The sequence below is a fragment of the Lithobates pipiens genome, unplaced genomic scaffold (genome assembly GCF_037356315.1).
Source record: "Lithobates pipiens isolate NorthernLeopardFrog02 unplaced genomic scaffold, aLitPip1_a1.2 Scaffold_22, whole genome shotgun sequence".
In the NCBI taxonomy this organism is placed as follows: Eukaryota; Metazoa; Chordata; class Amphibia; order Anura; family Ranidae; genus Lithobates; species Lithobates pipiens.
The window spans coordinates 275,690,074-275,714,354 of NW_027507784.1; the positions used below are offsets into that span (position 1 = coordinate 275,690,074).

At 42.1% G+C, this 24,281-nt stretch overlaps 1 protein-coding gene across 3 annotated transcripts in view; it reads right to left on the reverse strand.

Moving 5' to 3' along the window:
- Positions 1–24,281, reverse strand: part of PRKAR1B (protein kinase cAMP-dependent type I regulatory subunit beta) — a 372,623-nt gene that overhangs the window by 127,446 nt on the left and 220,896 nt on the right. The window lies entirely within an intron of this gene.

Genomic DNA, 24,281 nt, shown 5'->3' on the forward strand with positions numbered 1-24,281 from the left:
TGTGTTTTGCCTATAGTCAAGCATGGTGGTGGGAGTGTCATGGTCTGGGGTTGCATGAGTGCTGCCGGCACTGGGGAGCTACAGTTCATTGAGAGAACCATGAATGCCAACATGTACTGTGACATACCGAAGCAGAGCATGATCCCCTCCCTTCGGAGACTGGGCCACAGGGCAGTATTCCAACATGATAACAACCCCAAACACACCTTCAAGACAACCACTGACATTCTAAAGAAGCTGAGGGTAAAGTTGATGGACTTTCCAAGCATGTCTCCAGACCTAAACCCTACTGAGTATATGTGGGGCATCCTCAAACAGAAGGTGGAGGAGAACAAGGTCTCTAACATCCACCAGCTCTGTGATGTCATCATGGAGGAGTGGAAGAGGACGCCAGTGGCAACCTGTGAAGCTCTGGTGAACTCCATGTCCAAGGGGGTTGCGGCAGTGCTGGAAAATAATGGTAGCCACACAAAATATTGACACTTTGGGCCCAGTTTGGACATTTTCACTTAGGAGTGTACTCACTTTTGTTAACAATGGTTTAGATATTAATGGCTGTGTGTTAAGTAATTTTGAGGGGACAGCAAATTTACACTGTTATACAAGCTGTACACTCACTACTTTACAAAGTAGTAATTTCTTCTTCTTTGTCACATGAAAAGATATAATCAAATATTTACAAAAATGTAAGGGGTGTACTCACTTTTGTGAGATACTGTATACATATCTCATACCTTATGAGTTGCTGCGAAAGTTGGAAATCACTGTAGTAGCTGGCGCTACTACAGTGATAGCTGCAATCTTACAGGTCAGGTGGATATCCGTTCTTAACTGCAGGTAACTGTTGCATGCACAGATACAGCCACAGATTCTGTCTGCATGTCATTCAATTGTATAGACTGAGCAGCCACAGGTAACTAGAACACCTGGTATACTTGCCCCAGGAAACCCTAGGGTACTTTTGCCCATGTGAATGGGGCCGAAACCTTCAACATTAAGAGACTGTAGTTTCATGTTTGCATGTTTAAGGTTCAGGAGCAGTCATCCGTTGAGTGAGACATCAGTAGCCGCTGTAGTTGACAATATTACATTTTATGCAGCACAAATGACAGTGAAAGGAATAAATACTGTATGCATCTCATGTATCAATTACAGCTGAAATGAAGGGTAAAAGGTGGTCTATAGATGCTGAAAAAGCATTCACCAGGTGGATTGGGACTGCTTCAGATTGGTCTTGATGACTCTTTTGTAGCAAAGATGTCAGCATTATATACCTCACCATGTGCCCGGGTTAGGACTAATAGCTTGATATTCTCAATTTTTACCATCACAAACAGGACCATCAGGGGTGCCCTCTGTCCCTGTTATTATATGTACTGAGGATGGAACATTTGGCAATTGCCCTTTGAAACAACGCTAACATTAAAGGCCTTCAAATTGGATTTGTGAAATATAAGGTTGCTCGCTATGCGGACGATCTGCTGCATTACGTTTCGGCTCCGGAGACAAGCCTTCCAGCCATCCTACACAAATTTGATACAATTGGGACATTAACAAATTTTAGTGTAAATCCCCACAAGTTTGAACCTCTTAACCGCTTCCCGAATGCCGCATGTCGATGTACGTAGGCCCGAATGGCACGGGTGTATAAAAGGGCGTACCCGTATGTCCCGTTGTAATCCCGGGCTAGCGGCCAGGCACATGCCGCCAGCACCGTGGGAGCGTGCCCTGTGGACTCGATGTCCGCTGGTGGCCCCCGATCGCGATGAGGGGAGACAGAATGGGGAAATGCCTATGTAAACAAGGCATTTCTCTGTTCTACCTAGTGATATGACAGGGATCTACTGCTCCCTGTCATTGGGAACAGTGATCTCTGTCATGTCAGTGGTAGACCATCCCCTCTACAGTTAGAACACACTGAGGGAACACATTTACCCTCTTAATCGCCCCCTATTGTTTAACCCCTTCCCTGCCAGTGACATTTACACAGTAATCAGTGGCTATTTTTAACTCTGATCGCTGTATAAATGTCAATGGTCCCAAAACAGTGTCAAAAGTGTTCGATCTGTCCGCCGCAATGTCGCAGTCCCGATAAAAACCGCCAGATCATCGCCATTACTAATTTAAAAAAATTAATAATAAACAAGCCATAAATATATCCCCTATTTTGTAGACGCTATAACTTTTACGCAAACCAATTAATATACATTTATTGCAATCTTTTTACCAAAAATATGTAGAAGAATACATATCAGCCTAAACTGAAAAAAAATTTTTTTTTATATATTTTTCTGGGGCTATTTATAAGAGCAAAAAGTTAAAAATATTGCTTTTTTTCAAAATTGTCGTTCTTTTTTTTGTTTATAGCACAAAAAAAAAACGCAGAGGTGATCAAATACCACCAAAAGAAAGCTCTATTTGTGTTTGACTACAATGTCACACGACCGCGCAATTGTCAGTTAAAGTGACGCAGTGCCGAATCGCAAAAAATGCTCCGGTTATTAAGGGGGTAAAATCTTCCAGGGCTGAAGAGGTTAATATTTCCTTACCTGGTCGAATGATAGCTTTCAATCAGTGTTAGTTTTAATTTAAATGGCATCAAGACTCCATAAGATACCTGGGTGTTCTTATTTCATCCGATGTTTTTAAACTTGAAACATAAAATGTTATACCATTACCATCAAGTAATGGTTTTCTCTGATGCTGTCATGGTTTGGTAGGATAAACATGATCAAGATGGATGGTTTACTGAAATTCTTTTGTTTCAAACAATCCCTATTCTTCTACCAAGGGCGTATTTACATAAGCTAAAAACTTCTTGTTATTAGATTTGTTTGGCACAACACCAACCCTAGGGTAAAGAGTGCCATTCTGACACTTTTTGGGGGGTGTTCAACCTTTTCTATAAACCCTTACATATACCCAACGAAGTGACCGACCTAAGTTGATCTACAGAGATTAAACAAATCCTGCTATATATGTTGTACATGTTTATCTGCAGTCTCCTATTCTCTACATCCATTCAAAGCCCAAACTTTATAAAGGTTCTCTAAGCTGTCAGGAAAAAAAAAAGAGTTGGAGAGCTGAAGTTACACGCTGCAGAGCTCAGTGTGGAGAGAATGTTATCATATGGTGATATGGTGATAGGAGGTGATAAAAATTTAGGAGCAATAACCTTCACCAGGAAACCCTCAGTTGGAAGGTGTGGGTTTTCCAGGACAATATTTTGAAAATGTGGCCTTTGGATTTGCCCCACCAGACAGTGTATTTGCAGGGAAGGGGCAGAAACAGAGTGCTTTTCTGATAGGCCTTCTTATACGTACTTTGTACAAAAAGTTAAGCCAAAGGTAGTGTTCAGGCAGTATTATGGAGTAAAGCAAACATCATGATGACAGCATACAATTAACATTGGTACCAGACAACCAGTGACAAGACTGGTAGAAAAGATTCTGAAGTTATTTCAAAACAGAAGCAACAGCAGCAATCTTTTCTACTGCAAGAATTTATTTTACTCAGAAACTATTACCGCGCACTAAGTAAGATGTATACGGGGTGCCTGGTGACCCGGCAAGTTTCATATGGATTTCATTGCAATATAATAAATGGTGCTTTACTTACAGAATGCCCATATGGACATTTTGAGAACTCTGAGGCCACGTACACACGGGCGGACTGTTCGCCCAACTTTGTCCGCTGAACAGTGTTTTGGCGGACAGTCCGCTCGTGTGTGGGCTTCAGCGGACAGTTTCAGCGGACAGTCTGACGAACAAAGTTTTTCGGAATTTCCGTAAGACAGTCCGCTGAAACTTGGTTTTGTCCGTCCAAACTTGGTTTCAGCGGACAGTCCGCTCGTGTGTAGGCAAGTTGGACGGACTAAGTATCGCACATACTCAGAAAGGGTTTACACGGCCGAAGGTTGCATTGCAGTGTATAGGACGTCGTTTTTCTAGTCCCGTCGTACGTGCCGTTCACTTCATCGCGCACGCTTTCAGCGGACTGTTCGTTCATCGTGTGTGGTCAAGTCCGTTCATGCAAATTTTGAGCGGACTGTTTGTCGGATTGTTTGACGAACAAAGTTGGGCGAACAGTCCGCCCGTGTGTACGCGGCCTCATACGTATAATCCAATAACAGCACCAAGTGTCCAAATCTGCTATGAACACATTTTGTAATTAAATTAAATTGGACTCTTGGATATTTGGCACTCTTACTAGATTACACGTATGTGGATTTTCAACTCTGGGTCCTTTCGTTGTCCTGAGGGGTGGCTCCTGTTGTGAGCAGAGGTACCGAAACAGGAGCTAGTGTGCCCAGTGACCATTTCAGTGGCCCCAAGAAGATCTGAATCTAGTGCCCCATTTGTTCTTGTGTTTGGACTTTGGGAACTCTGGCAGAACAAAGGGTGCCATAAAGGAAAGATGACTGCCCACTTACACAAGGAGCTAAACTCTAAACAACAGTCCATTGCAACTGAAAAATCAAATGTAGGAATAAAGATCCTTTTAGGAGCAAGAAAAATAAATGTTGAGTAGCGCCATCAAAAATAACCCACTATAGTCCCTCAGAGGTGTAAAAAATTCTCTTGACAGAGTGAAGCACAAATTCTTTAGATACTCAGTTATCCTACCCTTTAACTTACAGAAAGGAGGTACATTTTATCTATGAGTAAATGCTTGACACTAAGACAACCTGAATGTGTACTTCACACCATGGCCAGCCACATTAAGGTCAATGCTGGCTAGAGACGCAGACTTCCTGCTCTCGCTTGATATTTGTAGTAGCACTGGTACCAAGCAGCAAGTTAGCTTTGAAGTCATATGTCCTCAAAGATCTTATCAGCCCCTCTTTGCCTGTATCAGCAACAAGACATCTGTATGACTGTAGCACTCATGATCTCTAAAGTTGTAGCACTGTAAGCTGAAAAGTAAAGTTGTGTTTGCCCTGTCAATAGTATTTGGCTACTTTCCCTTTTAGCTGAAAGCTGAGCGCTCCGTGTGGCAAGTTTCATGTGGCTCAGTCCATTCCTGAGGTCACGAGTTAAGCTGAGGTGTTGTGGATTCACACTGAAATAGAGTATCCCACAGAATGCCAGAGCAGATCTCCACATCTGCGTCCTAACAAGTGCTTCTTTCAAGTGGCTAAGGAAGCACGCACTCATCCCACAAGCACATCTCCTTCACAATACTTTCAGGGAGATGTGTGAAAGAGACCCTGCTCAGGAAATGTCATTTAAGGTTTTCAAATGACAGAAGTGAGTAAACAGTGCCTTTCAGGAGGGTGCTGAACTACAATTGCCAGCTGGTTAATACAGTACTTTGTCCTAAAGGAAACCTGTGCTAAGTAAGTTTTTCAAATACTAATTATCTTGTAAAAACTAGTTTTCTGTGCAAACTGTTGGTGCTATACAATATAAATACTCTATAAATTATAGAATATATTATAAATAATAATATAGTTACCTGGAAGTCATTTTGGTCTGATGCCTAATGTGTGTGTAACAGCACTGGATTTACAAAAGTGAAAATTGGTTCAGATGGCTCTACCATAAAGTGATTTTTTTTCCTTCAAAGGAGAAGATGTGTGATTAAAATATAGTATGGATGAACCCTGTATTAGGCTACTACTGCTCACACAGCGACAAAGAGAGCACTTGCCAGACGATAAATTCTTGGATGTGTATGGAGGAGCACCTGGTACAAAAATTCATCTGATCTGAAGGACCCCCTCCTCCTCAAAAAACTCAATTTGTTTGGTCTCCATGGCTGCTCTCTCCGTTGGTTTGAATATGACCTATTTTACCGCACCTCCACTTCCTCCTTGTCAACTCCTCTTACTGTTGGGTTCCCCCAAGGTTCTGTCCTTGGACCTCTACTATTCTCAATCTAGACACCCTCCCTGAGTCAGTTGATAGCCTCCCATAGCTACCATTTACATACCGATGACATCCAAATCTATCTCTCTACCCCTCAGCTCACCCCATCAGTCTCCTCATACACCACTGATTTACTTACAGACATATCAGCCTGGATGTCACACCCCTTCATCAAACTGAATCTAAAACCAAGCTCATAATATTTCCTCCCCCACATGCCTCCCGAACTTCTCTGTCAAGATCAATGGCACAACTACTCAGGGCCAGTGCTACCACTAGGCGGACTAGGCAGTTGCCTAGGGATGCAGCCACAGCTCCTGCGTCTCCTCCAGAGATGTGGTTCCCCCCTGGCAGGTCGTGGCACAGTGTGGAGTGTAGCGGCAGGAGAGGCGGCTCCCACGGCTCGATCTGGCTGGCTACTGGTGCAGAGTGGCTGGGCGGGGAGAAGGAGCAGGCAGATCCCTCCCCTCCCCCCAAGCCAGGGGTGGTGCAGGTGGGTACTTAGTCCTCCACTCCATCGAGTCGCAAAGGGGAAGCATCAGATACAGGGGGCGTGGCCTGGACCGGCATGGTGTGAAGAATGCTGCTTGGGAGCTCCGCTTGCCTAAAATCTGTTATCACACATCATGGGGCCAATACTGCTATTCACACCCCACAACCGAGCTGGCTGACATCCTGTACTGGTAGAGAAACGTCACCACTGAAAAAAAGCAGCGTAAACAGCCTCGAAATTGGCCAAATACTGACATCAGGAGAAGGGGCCATGAAAGAAAATGGCGCAGACTCGCCTCCTCCTGTGGACTCGGCCGCAGAGGAAACTGCATGCGTGACGGAGGCAATCTCGGACTGCAAAAGTACTGTAACGTGCAAGATTGAAGAGGTGAAATTCGATGTGTCCCTAATCCGCCAAGACCTGCAGAAGCTTACAGACCGGGTCACAGAGACAGAGACCCGTATCAGCCGTGTGGAAGACGAGCTGTGCCATAGGTAGGTTACAACTGAATGGCTACAGCACCAGCTCAATGCGGTCTTGGCAAACCGACTCAGGAGTAATTTGCAGTTTGTGGGGCTACATTTTTAGAAAACTTGCTCATAACCACGTTCGGGAGTTCTCCACATCATTTGTTGTGGGGAGGGCCCACAGGCTGGCTGCCAGACCTCCTCCTCAGGGCGCACCTGCCCGGACATTTATTGCAAAAATGCTAAACTTCCGTGACCGAGATGCTGTCCTCTGCCTCACCAGACAGAAAGGTAATGTCCCCTTCAAAAACTGTGAAATCAAGGTTTTTCCTGACTTCTCGGTGGAAGCCCAGAAGAGGCGGGCGCAATTCACTGAAGCCACGCGGCAATTAAGGATCCGTCATTACTCCTACGCCATGCTCTTTACTGCCAGGGTCGCCAGAGAGGACAGGGCACATTTCTTTGATATGCCGGAAGCCATCTTTGCCTGGCAGGAGGACAGAGCAGTGCCCGACCATGCACGCGACCGGCCCCTATCGTGGTGAAGGATGTGGGGAACTCTCAACATCCCCATGAGCCTTGAACTACTCCACACTAAGGTACTGTGTTCCCCAGTCCCTGCCTAACTGCGTTCATTTTGGCGATTTTCACCGTGCAACTGTCCCCTATTCGCCTCTCTTTCCATCGGACATACCCACTGCCGCTATCCTTTCACCACTCCGCTCCCATCAGGTGTTTTCTGTTCTCTGGAGATTGCAAATGACTGCTGCCCCAAACAATTTGCTCCTTTGGCAAGCTACCACCTGCTGTGATTCCTGGGATACAGACTCAAACCTGCATAGCCTTTTGCATGAGCCGTTTCCTCCGCCCCTCCCTCCTGCTGCTATTTTCTCTGGCAGTAAAGTTAGTGATTCCAATTCCTGCCAGCTCCTCTGTAATAACAAGATGTACTACACAGTGTGTGTTTTTTTTTTCATTTTGCAGCTAAATATATTTTTTCACATCGCAAATGTGCAGTCACGTGACTGCCTGGCTGACGTCAGAGGGGAAATTCAGCCCCTCTGACTGTAGTCCTTAGATCGGGGAAAGAAAGCGGCAGGCGGTCACAATCGGCGATTTGAAAAAAGGTATTTAGCTGCAGAATTGAAAAAAAAAAAGACACTGTGTAGTTCAACAAAAACACTCCTGCGCATAAGCGGAACACCAGACTGGCTATGGAAAGGCAAACACTGGCCTTGCTGCCCTCAAGGGTGGGGAACCCTAAAAGTCAAAAGAAGAAAAGAAAAAGAGGGTGCACTGACCTTGTGCATTATCCTTTAGGTACGTATTTATTGAAGAAATTAAACAGAAAACTACTCGCAAACGATCGTATAAAATCTTGCAGTAAGACAGTACAAGTAGTCATCAAATAACAGCATCCAATACAAGACGAACAGGACTGAGGTGGTACCACTCACCACCCGTTGGCGCGTTTCGAGGGGACCAAACCCTCTTCTTCAGAACTCGGTAGTGGGTTCTCCTTCAACAGTCCCTGGATTAATGCCCAGAATCTACTCGCACATATAAATAGGTAGTGGACATGGGCTGCTCATTATTTAATAAATACGTACCTAAAGGATAATGCACAAGGTCAGTGCACCCTCTTTTTCTTTTCTCCTTTACACCGTGTAGTACATCTTGTTATTACAGAGGGGCTGGCAGCTCTGCTTTAAGGTATATAGGAATCCATGAGCTTACAGAACCCACCAGAGCCAACCTATGACTAAAATATTATACCCTAAACCACAACTATAGCAGATCCCTCTCCCAAAAATTTAACACAAGAGTCCATAAGAACAATAAGCTATAAAGTGTGTGAATTAAAACATAATCTGTGATAACACTATATAAATGTTTTATATATATATATAATATTTTATATAGTGTTGTCACAGATTATGTTTTAATTCACACACTATATAGCTTATTGTCTTTGTGGACTTTTGTATTCAATTTTTGGGAGAGGGATCCGGTACAGTTGTGGTTTAGGGTATACTAGCACAATAGCACCCCCTTAAGCCCCGTACACACTTATTGAATGTCGGTGACATCGACCAGTTAAAAATAAAAACTGTGTATGTCAATCTGTCTGACAGAAGCCAGCATTTGGCCGGCTTCAATCGGGCAAGCATGCCGACAGACTCCCGATCAATGCTCTCAGCCAATGGCCGACATCGCTGATGGGAGTGCTCTGGCGGGGAAGGGGGGTGCCCCCCTGTCAGAACACAACAGCTCAGCAGGGAAGTTGGATGTACTTACTTGCCTCCAAAAGATGACAAATCCTCTAACAGGTGCACAAACGCCAAGTTAATATACTTCTTCTACAAGAGACACAGTTTCACTCTGCCTCCACCACTTCCTGTTCCAACAGATGGTTCCATAGGACTAAACCAACCCTATAGAAGTGCTTGATCATCTCGCTGACCTCAAGGAAGGTATGTTTGTGTGAAATTGGGGTACCAAATTTACTGTAGAAAACATAAACCTACCAAATATCCATCAAGTACCATTCTCATTGCAGTATTTGAGGATTCTGTCCAGATTCTTGGAGGGTAAGCTCATCTTAGGTGGGGATTTTAACACCCCTCTGGGATCCAAGATGGAAACTTCTCTCCACGCTGAACTGAATGCCCTCAAACAACGGGTTTCGGCATCAGAGACCACAGTGTCAGCCCTGGCTACCACCCAAGAAGACCACGTAGCTTGTATAGTAGCGCTTGAAACTGCATCCACGGCTCATCTCTACCATTTATGGCAACACCAACTCCAAATAGAGGATAGTGAAAACTGGAGCCGCAGAAACAACATCAGGTACTGATCTCAAACCCACTATAATCTCTATCCTCAATCAGGTCCTGGGCAGGGAAATTATGTCCCCTATTGAACTGGAACAAGTGCATAGAGTGGGGGGCATGGGTGTGACCGAGGAGACCGCCCTCACGATGCCCTTTGCCGGGTACACTACTATACCCTGAAGAAAGAGATCTTGCAAAGGGCCTGGCGCTTAGGCCTACTGGACTTTGATGGATCCTCAATACACCTATATCCAGATCTTTCCCACAACACGCTGTAAATGCAGCGAGTGGTCTGCCCACTGCTGGATTTAATTCGCCAAGTTGGTGCAACCTACACTTGGGGACACCCCTTCAGTATCAAAGTAATCCATGATGATAACCACAAATTTGTCCTGTCACATACGGACCAACTTCCTGCCTTCTTCCTCTTCCTGAACCAAGACCCTATCATCACCATCCCAAACTGGTTGGACCCTCCAGATGACCACCAGAGGCTGTTGGGCCTGGGCCCTCCTCTGCAACGCTGTAGACACCAAAGATCTAGATCAGTATTCTCTGGTCCCAGAGTACGGGCGACCCACGGCACTGGAAGACGGACCCAAAATCTTTTAAATACAACCTAAACTGGTTCCTTTTTCCATGTCTTCTGCTCTACAAGGAGTGTATAGTTCTTGTCCTGGACTTCAGCCAGGTTTGCCTTAACTATGTTTTTTTCTTTTTTTACTTATGTTTCCCTCCTATTGACTTCCTGCTCATTGTTGCAATTAAATGCTATTGATGATTTAGCTGTCTTGCTTGGCTCAGGGATTCTTCCATTGCCCTCTGCTGGTACAGTTGTGTCTGCTGGGGCTCTGGAAGGGAAGTTAGCAATGTTGCTATTGTTTATTAATTTACAGGGGACCCGCTTGTCAGCAGACCACCCTGCCCTTCACTGTATACCCTATTGATTCTCATGGGACTGTTCCTATTGTCGCTATGTTTCCTCAATTAATTGGACCAATGGGCCTGCGGACTGTCTCAGTGTTTCCCAACTACAGTCCCTTGGCTTTTCCTGGGTCTTTTAAGTCTTTCCCCACTGCCGGACCTAACTGTTCCTGTAGTTTGGGACTAGTAGACCTTATTAATAGTAACTAATGTCCGTTTACAATGCTATTAGAGCTAAACTATGATGACAATCGTAGATAATGCTGTTATAGAGTATTTTGTGTATTCAATCTATGCATGACCACACAGGAATACTTGTGTCTTTATTTTGTCCCCAGCCTGATCATAGCCTGTTATTCACCGATTTTATTTTTCATATGCTTTTACAATGTTTATTATATGTTTATTATATACAATGGTACCAGTGGTGATAAATGACTATGATTGGGCACCTGCAGTGTTTCTCCGAAATGTGACAAAGGTATACACTGTGCTCTTTAGTAACTAAGAAAGCAATAGATATCATGGTCAATGGGTGGTGTGCTACAGTTACGTTATATATGCCTGCTAAGTTGTTGGGATCACAACTTAGCTATTCTAACTTCCTCCTCTCTCCCTAAGTAGGATTGGCATGTTTTGTGCTTACCACATGATATTTCACAAAGTGTTACGCTTTTGCGGACGCGTTAGTATTTTTTGAGACACCTTCCCCAAGTGTTCTCTCTGACCAACCTCTTTCCCACTCCTCTCCTTTCTCCTATCCCCTATCTCCCCAACTTTCCCTTGACCCCCCAGATGACAAATCCTCTATCAGGTGCACAAACACCAAGTTAATATACTTCTACAAGAGACACATTTTCACTCTGCCTCCACCTCTTCCTGTTCCAAAAGATGGTTCCATAGGACTAAACCAACCCTATAGAAGTGCTTGATCATCTCGCTGACCTCAAGGAAGGTATGTTGTGTGAAATTCTTGCTATAGGGTACCAAATTTACAGTAGAAAACATAAACCTACCAAATATCAATCGAGTACCATTCTCATTGCAGTATTTGAGGATTCTGTCCGGATTCATGGAGGGTAAGCTCATCTTGGGTGGGGATTTTAACACCCCTCTGGAACCGCTTCTGGACTCCTCCACCTCACAGTCGTGTATCTCATTCCCCATACTGAGAGCTTTTGAAATGTGCACTCTACGATCTGCATCTCGTGGATGTTTGGAGGGTGTTCTAACCCACGCACTGTAACTATTCCCACTTCTCTCATGTACATCAGAATTATAGTCGCATAGACTACCTAATGCGTGACCACAGCTGGATCGGTCTCCTGAATGTGACAGACTCAATGATCTGGTCTGACCACTCTCCTATAAACCTGGCATTCTCGCTCCCCTCCACTCCGATCAGGGAGTGGACATAGCGCTTGAACGGTTCGTTGCTTACGACTTTGAAATGTTTTACAAGGGTTTCAGACACAATATCTAACTACTTTGTTGACTACTCTTCAGATACAACATTGTTGCCCATTCAATGGGAGGCACTAAAAGTAGTTTTACATGAAACCTTTATTCAATTGGGTACACGTTTGAAAGAGGAACGTTCAGCCGCCATAATGGCTGCAATTCAGACACTTAGAAACAGAGCACAAAAGTTCCCCAACAGTGACAATGCTGGTGGACATTTCCAAGGCCCGATCACAACTCGCTTTCTATCAGTATAAGTTTTGAGATAAATATGATAGGTCATTGGCTCGCTCCCTGCATCCAAAAGTATCTTTCTCTTTTTGGGGTACAAGGGGAATTTATCTCCTCACCTTCTAAGATGGCTGAGGAATTCAGGGACTTCTATCAATACCTGTAAAATATCTCTGTGACTCAATTGTCAGGTTCCCCTTCTACCTTGGCGGAAGGCCAATTATCCTAAGTTTTGGAAACTGCGCTCCATACTTTGGATGGTGACAACATTACTGATCTGGAAACTCCGATCACAGAGAATTAAGTTGCCAAAGCCATAGCGGGTACACCAAGTGGAAAGAGCCCAAGCCCTGACAGCTTCACTCCTAAGTTTTATAAACTCTTCAATCCCTTTCTCATGCCCTTCCTTACTAAGATGTTTAACTCTTCATCAGAGGGCTTAAAGTTCTCTCCACAAACGCTTGAGGCTCATATATCCCTCATCCCAAAGGTGGACAAGGACCCAACTTTTTGTGAAAACTATAGGCCAATATCTTTGATTGGTGTCGACTTGAAAGTTTTCGCTAAAATCCTGGCCAATAGGTTACAACCATTGTTACTCGGGTTAATCCACTTAGATCAGGTCGGCTTTGTGAGTGGCCGTGAAGCTGGGGACAATATCCTGAAGACCCTTCTTCTAACTAACTATGCCCAGACCCATGATATTCCATTATGCCTTTTAACAATCAATGCAGAGAAGGCATTAGACTGAGTGGACTGGCAGTTCCTTCAGTTAACCCTGCAACAGATGATATGCTCCTGTTCGAGGCACACCGACACACATCCTTGCCCTCAATATTACAGGAGTTATCAAAATTTGGAGCAGTTAGTAACTTCAAAGTAAATTACAATAAATCGGAAATCCTTAACATATCCCTGCCTAAGTCGGACCTACAAAGACTCTCGACTTTCTCCTTCAAAACCGGCTCCACTTCCATCAGGTACAGCGGAATTCAATTCAAGTACCCAGCTCTTTTGCCAGAACTTTACTCCCTTACTCCTTAGAACTCTAGCGGATTTATATACATATGCATCCAAACGGCTCTCATGGCTGAGTAGAGTGAATGTCCTGAAAATGGATGAACTCCCTTGGTTCCTGTATTTGTTCCAAACCATTCCCATACACTTACCTAATTTGTACTTCCGGAAACTACGCCAGCTGTTTTCCATATTCATTTGGAATGTTGCCCATGCCAGAATACGATATGAAACATTATCTCTTCCAAAAGCCCCGGACTCCTCCTTATACCACAAAGCAGCGGTGCTCACTCACATATTAGATTGGTTTCACCACTCTTCAACCACGCTTTGGGTTCACTTGGAAAGCCATATGAACCCAATTGAATTTTCAGCTCTCCCATGGACCTTGTCCACTCTCCGAGGGTACTCAGGCCCCCTCCATGACTTTACCCGTCAAACGATTCAGATCTGGGATCGCATGTTGTCCAGAAGGGACTTATTGAATCACATGGGGCCTATGACTCCCTATTTTGGGACCCCGGCCTTCCCACTGGCTATGTAAGTAACAAGATCCAGACCATGGCGAAAAGAAAATCATAGGAGACCTGCCCACATCCTTCGAGCAGACCCCACTTTAAGGACTGATACCCCTTCCTGTTCGCTTTTCTGACCCACTCAGTGGCTTCAGAGACAACAGACTACTTCTTACATCTGGACTTTCTCATCCATTTAAGACATCCTAGCTGAACTGACAGGATTTGAGGAACTGCTCATACAGGTAGAACCTCCAACACATGTGGTATCTCAACTTTACTCCCTCTTGCCCAATATTTCTTCTCCTGAACTTCCACCATTTACGAAGGCCTGGGAGGCAGAACTACATCACTCTATAGCCCCTATTGACTGCAAAAAATGTTTTATCCTGACTCACAAGCTATCCCTAGCCACTAAGACCCAGAAAAAAGGATTTAAACTGGTAACGGGATGGTACAGATGCCCTTTGACTTTACACCATTTCCACTTGGCAGTACCAGATACCTCTTGGCGGTGTCTTGGCTCTCGGGGTACCATGCTCCACATCTGGTGGGATTGCCCTCCAGTACAGGGATTTTGGCAAGAGATCTTCAAACTATACCGTAAACTCATGCCAACTTCCATTCAACCTTCACCTCAGGTGGCTCTCTTATCTATACTCCCTGGCAAATTCAAATCCATTAAAAAAAATGTATTGCAACACTTTCTTGCAGCGGCCAGAGTGCTTATTCTCCCATCACTGGAGATCGACAACCATGCCTTCCCTGGGGGATTGGGGTACTGAAGTGGACCGCATAAGGGACCTTGAACGTCTGTTGGCGGAGGAGTATGGTAAAGACAAACATTTTTCTCTCACTTGGACTTCATGGTCCATGTTCCAATACTTCTGTGAGTTTATCTCCTGGGCTGAGAGTGGTCTAAATGACGTTGCCTTGGGACTATGATGGAGTGCTTCTTGTCCCTTATCTTTCTGCCCCTATTCCTTTTCCTCTATGTCTAAATACACCTTTAAAAATTCCTTGAGCAAATGTACCATGACTCGGATGTATCCATTGTTACTGATTCAGTATGTGACCCCTACGACATATTATTTTTCGTAAAGACGGGTTTTTCATATAACCTTTCCTGATGCATTTTGTATGGGACACCTATGATCCCCTTTTCTGAAATGATGGTGAATGTTACTTTAACCTGTAATTTTTTCAGGGGTTGCTATCACAGATGGTCTCCTGATGTGCCTTATGAACATGTTTTCATTCCATTTTTATGTAACCTGGATATGCACTTGTTCCGACTTAAATTATACTTATTGTTGGTGTACCTTCCAATGTTTGTAATGTTTTTATTTTTTTCTGTCTCTCTTGTTCTCTATATGAATAAAATAAGATTGAATTAAATTGCTCTAGAGTGTAGATTTACACTACAGGGTGGCAGCTTATTTGAAATTATCACAGGTGTTTTTTGATTTAATTATTTTAATAAACATGGTTTGGCGTGGGGATTTAAACACATTCACTTATGACTAACATATCACTGTTGAGTGGAGGACCCAATAACAAACATTGGTCATGTAGACGGTGGGCTAGTTAGCTTTAGATTTCAGGACTGATCTTCAGGCACTCCCAGACCAGTAGTGTCGTGACTTCAGCCCTACATTGCCATTCTATCTGTTACATGGGAAGACATTTAAGATTCATTGGGAGGTGTTTCTGTTACAGAATTATGACATTGTGGTCTCCGAAAGGGAAAAAAAAGTAGAAATCCCCTACATGTAACAATACAGATGGGTCCGAATCACCCAAACAGGTTCTACTGAAGATCATATGCATGTATCCATCTATATTTTATACATACATTCATTGTTTGGCTCCATTGTTAGTGTCTAGGTACTTCCTATGTGTTTTCCAGCACTGTGATCCTCAGCTTGCACTGTATAAATATGCTCTGCTTGTCATCACGTTCGCTGGGCTGCTCTATAATTGCTTCAGTCAGAGAGACAGGTTTAAACATTTTTGCATCTGACATGCAATGTGTTAATGTCAGATAAGGTCTACTGTTTGAAACCTGAACCTGGCTCTGCTCCCAGTTCATGTTATTTCCTAAAATATTAGCTGCCAATTACATAACAAAACATTGACTTGTAAGAGACACCCAATATGAGCAAAGCATTTTCCACACTGCCTTCTCTTCAGAAAAATGGTTGACAGATCTGTGTATATAGGTGCACATTTATATTACATTGTGAGTGCAGAAAGTACGGTAGCAAGCAAAACAAAGATAACAACCATAACGGGAAGAAATTACCTTTGCTCGAATACACTGCAATTTTCCTTTACAGTACTGACATCTGTAAGAAATGCTATTCCACAGGCCACTAATATGACACATAACTCTTATTTAAAGAAAACGTATTGTGTAATTAAAGCTTTCTATGAAGACAAAGAGTGCCTATGGTGCCCAGTATAACAAATGTGTATTGAACCAAATGGCTTCACAAAGCATCTGTGTAATTTCTAATTGCATTATCTTAACCTGATCACGTGTTGTAGCATCATCCTCCACTAACCCTGCATTTTGTGTTCTCATGAATGGCTTCTTCGGGAAGGCACCACCGGCACCAAATCTTTTGCCATGACATCCTGCAAATAATCGCCATTAAGCAAACAGAAGTAAAAAATGGGACACGTGTCTTCTAACATACAACTGAAATAAACAATAGGACAGCTAATTGATGTGTACATGGAAGAAATTATAAATCGCTATGTTCAGATAGGAAGGCCAAACACTGAGTTTGTTGGACATCCTATTCCAAAACCATTGGCATTAACACGGTGCCCCCAACCCTTTTGTGGTTATAACGACTTTTACTCTTCTGGGAAGGCTTTTCATAAGTTTTTGGGGGATGCTCTGTAGAAATCTGCCCATTCAGCCAAAACAATAATATTTTAAAGTACGGGTATTCATGCTAGATGAGAAGACCTGGCTCAAAATGATGCTCTAATTCATCCAAAAGATTTTTTTAATAGGGATAAGGTCATGGCTCTGTGCAGGCCATTTAGTTCTCCCACACAAAACTCCTCAATATGTGTCTTTATGGACCTAGCTTTGTTCACAAGGGACCAGTCATGGTGGAACAAAAAAGACTTTCCCTATGCTGTTGGCTCAAGATTGGGCATGCAAAAAAAAAAAAAAACATTTTTACAAAACAAGTTGTACCGAAAATGTATTGCAATTTTCACTCCAAGTAAACTATTAGATATAAATACCTACTATTCCAACAGGGCAAGTATGTGTTTACTTAATTGAACAATGTCACATATTTTGGTTCATGGTGCATATATATTTTTTTTTTCTTGATGTATTCACCGATTAGTCTTCATATTATTCATGAGGGGAAATGTATATGAATGTGATGTCTAGAAGTTCTATTAATGAGGATGTTTAAGAATAAGCCATTATATGTCTAGTCAGAAACATGGGGTTAAGTTCTACATTATCTAGTTCAAGGAATTTAAAGATGAAGTAGTGTGGGTATATGCTCTTAAAGTAATAAAGGTATCACGAGGTCTGGAGTGGCTTATTTTTATTCAAAAATTTGTCTTGGTTAAATTACCGAGTTTGTATATGATTAACAAAATTGTCCATATACTGTAGAAAAGGTTTAAACTTGAAAAATTGTTTTGAGAAGGAATCACAAGTGTTAAAGTCAACAATTAGTTTATTATTGTCTATAGAGCCATGGAAAGCGATTTTTTAAGTGTGAGTTTAACAAGACAAAGTTGAAATATGACATGTTGTAACGAGAGCTTGTGGTAAAATGTATTATCTGTATCACCCATATTTGAAATTATATATATTTTTTGTATATAACCAATTATATCTTATATTTTACACTAAATTTTATTTAATAAAAGCGTGTGTGAGATAAATATAAAAAAAAAAAAAAAAAAAAAAAAGATTGGGCATGCACAATTGTCTAAAATGGACTTCGTATAATGTAGCATTAACAGTACTCTTCACTAGAAACACCTAAACTCATTATTTGGTGGCATGTCCACATATGTTTGGACTTATAAAGTAAGTAGGCTGTCCTTGTTATATCATTACATGATAATGTTCTCATTACAACATTCAATCCAATGCCAAAATATCATATAAATAAGGAATCAAAGATTATTATTCATAACTAGGGTTGCATTTGCACGAGTATCGGTACTTGTGCAAAAGCTCTGATACCTAAAACCGATACTTCAGGCTCTGTTCTTTCATCTGTCAATGGGATTCCCCCACTGACAGCTAAAATGTACGCAAAAAAAAATCCAGCAATTACTGGTTGCTAACTACCTCCTGCCTGCTGTTTAGACAAATGATGGCGGACAGGATCCTCTCTCATTTTGGGATGACGTCATATGACATTGCCCCAGTGTCCCCACGTTCATGCGCCCAGGGGCGTGCAGCCACAGCGATTGTGGGCACAGCCAATCTCGGTAAAGAGCCAATGACGCTGCTCTTTACCCATGTAATCAGCTGTGATCACATGTAAACATGGAAGTACCGGTAATTGGCTCTCCTCGCCTCATACTGACAGAGTGTGAGGAGAGGAGAGCCGATCAGAGGCATCTCCACATAGGGGAACTTTACAGATAATCAGGGCACTGATCATCAGTGCCCTAATTATCAGTGCAGCCCCAACAGTGATCAGAGACATCTCCACAAAGGGGAATCTTTACAGATAATCAGGGCACTGATGGTCAGTGCCCTGATTATCAGTGCAGCCCCAACAGTGCCCATCAGTGATGCCAGTCAGTGCCCAGAAGTGATGCCAATCTGTGCATTGATGTGATGCCAACTGGTGCCCAGAAGTGATGCCAATTTGTGCCCATTACTGATGCCAATATGTGCCCATTAGTGAGGCAAGTCAGTGCTGCCTTTCAGTGCCCATCAGTACCTGCTCATCAGTGCTGCCTATCAGTGCCCATCAGTGCCATCTATCAGTGCCCATCAGTGCCGCATATCAGTGCCCATCAGCGTGGCATATTAGTGCCTCCTCATCAGTGCCACCTCATTAGTGCTGCCTCATCAGTGCCCATTAGTGCCCATCAGTGCAGCCTCATCAATGCACATCAGTGAAGGAGAAAAAATACTTATTTACAAAAATTTCTGACAGAAACTAAGAAAATATTTTTTTTTTCAGAATTTCCCAGCGGTGAAAAACCAGAGGTGATTAAGTACCACCAAAAGAAAGCTCTATTTGTGTGAAAAAAAATATATAAATATGTCATTTGCATACAGTGTTGCATGACTGCACAATTGTCATTCAAAGTGTGAAAGCACTGAAAGCTGAAAATTTGCCTGGGCAGAAAGGGTGTAAAAGTGCCCAGAATTGAAGCGCTTAAAGAGGAACTGCAGTCTGCTCACATAATTTGTAAAAAAAAACATCTTTGCCATTCTGACGCTTCCCTCCAATCACTTTGCATATTATTTTACATATATTGTTATTCTGTACTTGTCAAATATGCTGCAGAAATCTCCCTCCACTCAGTCTGACTGCAGCCATTTTAACTGTTGGCAGCTGAAGCTACTGCCTGTTCACTTCCTGGATTTACACAGACACACAGGAGGCACACCTACAGCTCTGCAGCTCTCATTGGCCCTCGTATGACGCATCCCTCCTCCCTTCCTAAAAACTCTCACAAAAGTGAGAGAGAGAGCTGTGCATAATGTCATAAATCTAGGCTTTTTACCAGACAAGAAACAGGAAGTGGCCTGTATAAGGTATTTACTGGCAGAGAAAAAAATGTTTTACTATCCAAAGTTAAAACAAGGGCAGAAGATTTAATAGATGGAAAGTTTAAAAAAATTACTGAAGGTCTGCTTTAAGGAGCAGGGCTGCCACATCTTTAATAACCGATGGCTCATTCAGCTGTCAGTGGTGTTCCCCTTTGACAGCTGAAGTGTAAACAAAGATCCAGAAATTGGAGCTGTCAAAAAAAAAAGCAGCCTGACAATGTTTATCAACAACATGGCTCAGCTGATAAAACAGAAAGATAAAAAGAAACATTGCTTCATTTTGTATCTTTCTGTTTATTCATCGACATATCAAAGGGATGAACTTCGTTCTGCAGATGAAGTCAATGTAATGCAACCAGTCAAGTAAAACATTTTTTTTTTTTTTTTACTGAAACATTCCTCTAATTAACTCCCTATTCTTCTTCTCCATTTAATTTTTTTTCCTGCTGATTTTTTTTGGTCACTTTTATTTTATAAACTAAGCTATTAATAATTAAACCTTTTTTTTGTTTTTGTTGGCTTTGTTTGTTAATATTTTTATACCTTTAGCATATATTTACACATTTCGCATTGAAAAAAAGCACAAAATAAAAAAAAAACTATTTTTTAAGTTCGTAAATATGTTTTCAATGATTTGTACCATTGCTGACAGGCGAAGTGTAAAAAAAACAGGTATCGGTAATTGGTATCGGTGAGTACCGAAAAAAAGTATCATTACTTGTACTCGCTGTAAAAAGAATTGCGCATCCCTATTCCTAACTTTTAACCAATAAAAGCCATAACCTCTTCTGAATGAGTATTTTATCTTCACCCATATGGCTTAATTTTCTGTTCTCTTCAAAAAAAATACCCAACAGAGGAGTTAAAGCCAGCCAGAAGGTAGCCGTATGTTAAAGTACAAAAACGTGTGTGATAATCTTTGTGAATTGATTAAATAAAGAAATTGAAATTTTTAACAAAAAATACACAAAAAAAAGTCCTTCGGCTTAAGCCTGCCTGAGGAGCACACAGATTGCAAATCCTGGTTTACCTTGAAGAGAAAATGTAGGTATGCCTTGTATCTCTCTTACTGCAATGTGAAGCAAAGTGGGGTGGGGTGGGATATCTGCACCCACATTCTTGGGCATGCAAACAAGTACTACTGCTTCAGGTCGGTCCACTTTTGCCCACCACAAAAAAACACAGATGACAGGACTTGAATGTCAGATGCAATTTTCTTTATTATATTAAAATGGGGTACAATGGGCAGATGACATCTTTTATGTGTTTCACACTAAATAATGCTGAATCAGCAAGCCTCTCCAATTAAAGTGGTTGTAAACCCTCCCCCACAACTTTGTCCCATGTAAATCAGCATAAAAAACCCTAATGAACACTGCTTGTAGATATCTCCTTACTTGCTTAGTATTGTTGTAATCCTTGTTGTTCTGTAGAATGAAGTCACTGAGCATGCCCAGATTTCCCCTGATTTACGGCACACTCTCTATGTTTTATCTATCTGTTATCAGGACTTCCTACGGCACAACAATGAACTCTGCTAATCCCTCAGAGCTTCCTCCTACACACCATGTGACCATGTGACCTCACATACAGTCTAAACTTGGCCATTACTGCAGTCTTATCAGCTGAAGCTGATAAGTCTGACAAAGGCAAACATTAGATATCAGCACAAGTAAATACTATGAAATAAACAAGTAAGCTATAAACAGTGAAGCAGGGTTGCCATAGAAACGTTTGATTGAGAAGGAGGCTTGGTTAACAGTACAGGAAATGCTCAATGTAAGGGAGGAAATACACTCCACTGTGGACTCAGAAAACAATACTTAAAGCGGGATTCCACCCTAAAGTGGAACCTCCGCTGATCGGATCCCTCCCCCCTCCTCCGGTGTCACAATTGACACCTTTCAGGGGGGAGGGGGGTGGAGATACCTGTCAAAGACAGGTATTTTCACCCACTTCCGGGCATAGACTCCCGTGGGAGTCTACGCCATTTCCTGCCCTGCCGCGCTGTCTGCTGGGACACACACGGGTCCCAGTGACAGCGCGGAGATTTCCTATTGCGCGGCGCGGCTCGCGCATGCGCAGTAGGGAACCGGGAAGTGAAGCCGATTCGCTTCACTTCCTGATTCCCTCACCTAGAATGGTGACTACAGCAGCCGAGAGCCAAGCGATCGATCGGCCTCGGCTGCCGGCATCGCTGGAACCCGGGACAGGTGAGTGTCCATTTATTAAAAGTCAGCAGCTGTAGTATTTATAGCTGCTGGCTTTTAATATTTTTTTTTTTGGTGGAATCCCTCTTAAAGATGGTGCTGCCTAGCCTCTGAAAACAAGTTTTTTAAAGTTTCTTTAAACAGTAAGTAATATGTGATTTGGGCTGGATTACAGTGGCTATAGTCTGATAATTACTTATTATAATGGACTAAATGAAAAGAAGCATCAGAGTGGGAGAGTTTACTTCCTCTTTAAGCGCTGGTTAGCGTGAAATGCATAAATTATCTCATCTGCCTATTTTACCCCATTTAATGAATAGGAGATTGCATCTGACATGGGAATGCTGTCATCTGTACATGTTTTTTTGGTATATGTCTCCAACGTCCATGGGTATCTGGGGCATGTGGGGAAAGCTGGAACACTGTTCTAATCCAATAGAGGTAGATAAAGGCAGCTAATTGTCTCAGTTTGTACATTTGTTTTCTCTGATGACAGGTTCCCTTTAATCCTTTTTTTTTATAATAGCTGTCTTTGACACTATTCATAAATTTACTTTTTAACCACCAAGAATTTCCATCATGGCAGTATTCAAATTTCCTGTATCCTTCTTTTTTGCAAAGCCACAATTCTGTATTTTTATGATGTTTAAAAAAAAAAAAAAAAAAAAAAAGATGATGTTACTGAAAGTCCAGCGTTACTCATCAGGCTGTGTGTGACCCATTGTCTGTTCCACATAACTGGAGGAGGTGACATAGAGTACAGATTAGTAATATCCTTCTTTAGAGCATGAGTAAAGCAGGGTTTTGGCAGAGGAAATGGTCCATAGATCTTCCCGTAGCCACTCAGCAGAAATGAGCTACAAATGACTAGTAAATGTCTTCCCTTCAGGGCTGATGTTCCCCTCAGGTGCATTCCATCCTTGTGGGCTCCTTACTGACAAGCTCTTTCCCTGGAGCTGCTGTTATTTAACACGAGGTAAAGTGATAGCTCCTTTGTCAGGGAGTTAAGACGGCATCATTAGTACAACACAGGGGCTTAACACCATCCTAGATTCTCAGGAACCTTTGTAGTGCTCGTTAAATCATTAGTCAATAGTTTGTCTCCTTCGGAGAGGACTGCATTTGTACAACAGGAATTAGTTACGGGATATTTGTCTTGCTTGAAATTCATACAGATACATACATTTAGAATATTATCGAAAGAAACCAACCAAAGTGTACGTTAAAGAGATCCTGTCACTAACTTAAAAAATTTCAGACCAACATACTCAAAGAGGTACTGGGAAATTTTAAATTGCAAGTGTAGTCATTTGAAGGAAACCTTCAAAAAGCTCTGGTAAAGAAGCTCCCACACAGCAAGGCTTCCTTCAATGGGACCCAACAGTAGCTAAAACCATACAAATACAGAATGGAGTCCAAAATAATTTTAATTGTTGGTAAAAACAGTCATATAAAAACAGCCAACATGTTTCAGGGGGCAATGCTCAGGTGTGAATGGGAACCATTACATATGAGAAGCTTCATCTTCAGCGCTTGGGAAGTACACAAAAAATTCCTCAGGTGCAAATAGGGGGCTGTAAACCCTGAGATGGCTTCTGGGTGCCGCTATATTGTATGTTATGTCAGCAACCCCAGCTGACTCAGAGTTGGCCCTTAAGTGAACCAGTATTGAACGCTCCTCATGGAAGAAAAACTTGACTGCTCCTCACAGATGAACAACTTGAATACTGGTTCTAATATAGAGTAGTATTAAGTCACTGTTTTCTCTGAGCCCACCTAAGTTTTATCCTGTGTTGAGCCTCGATGAAGAGGGAGTGATATTTCCCCCAAAATGAACTGGATGTTTTTTATGACTTTTTATTATCAACGATTAAAATGATCTTCGACTCTTTTATCTGTTTGTGGTCTGGGACTCTTTTCTGCATTTCTATTGTTAAAAAATTGATACAAGGTGCAAAAAAAAGAAGATTTTTGACCCTTAATTGCAGAATATTTCCTCTACAAACATTATTATTATTTTTTTTTATTTGCTAGAAAATTTGAATACTCCGGAAAGTCATTTTTTTAATGCGCAAAACACCTTTAAAATCTCCTGAAAATGTTCATGCTCAAGTGTGAATGGAGTCCTAGATGCCTACACAAGACAGGCTTTTATGGGTAAATAACATGCTTAAGATATTTTAACTGCACATATGCAAAAATGGGAAGATTTCTATTTAAATAAACAGGCAAGAGACTCTTTAAAGAAGATATATCAGTAAACAATACAGTCTCTAAGAGCCAAACACTAATACAGTTCGATTACTCTAACAATCTAAAAAGCTTGTACTGTATTAAGTCAAATTTTTTTTTTCTTTGGATAAAGTAGGGAGGGTTAAATGCTCAATTGTTTGCCATTTGTGTTTCATTAGGAGGATTTCCCATAACTTTCTGTCCTGTAGACTCAACAGGAAGTGAGAGGATATCTT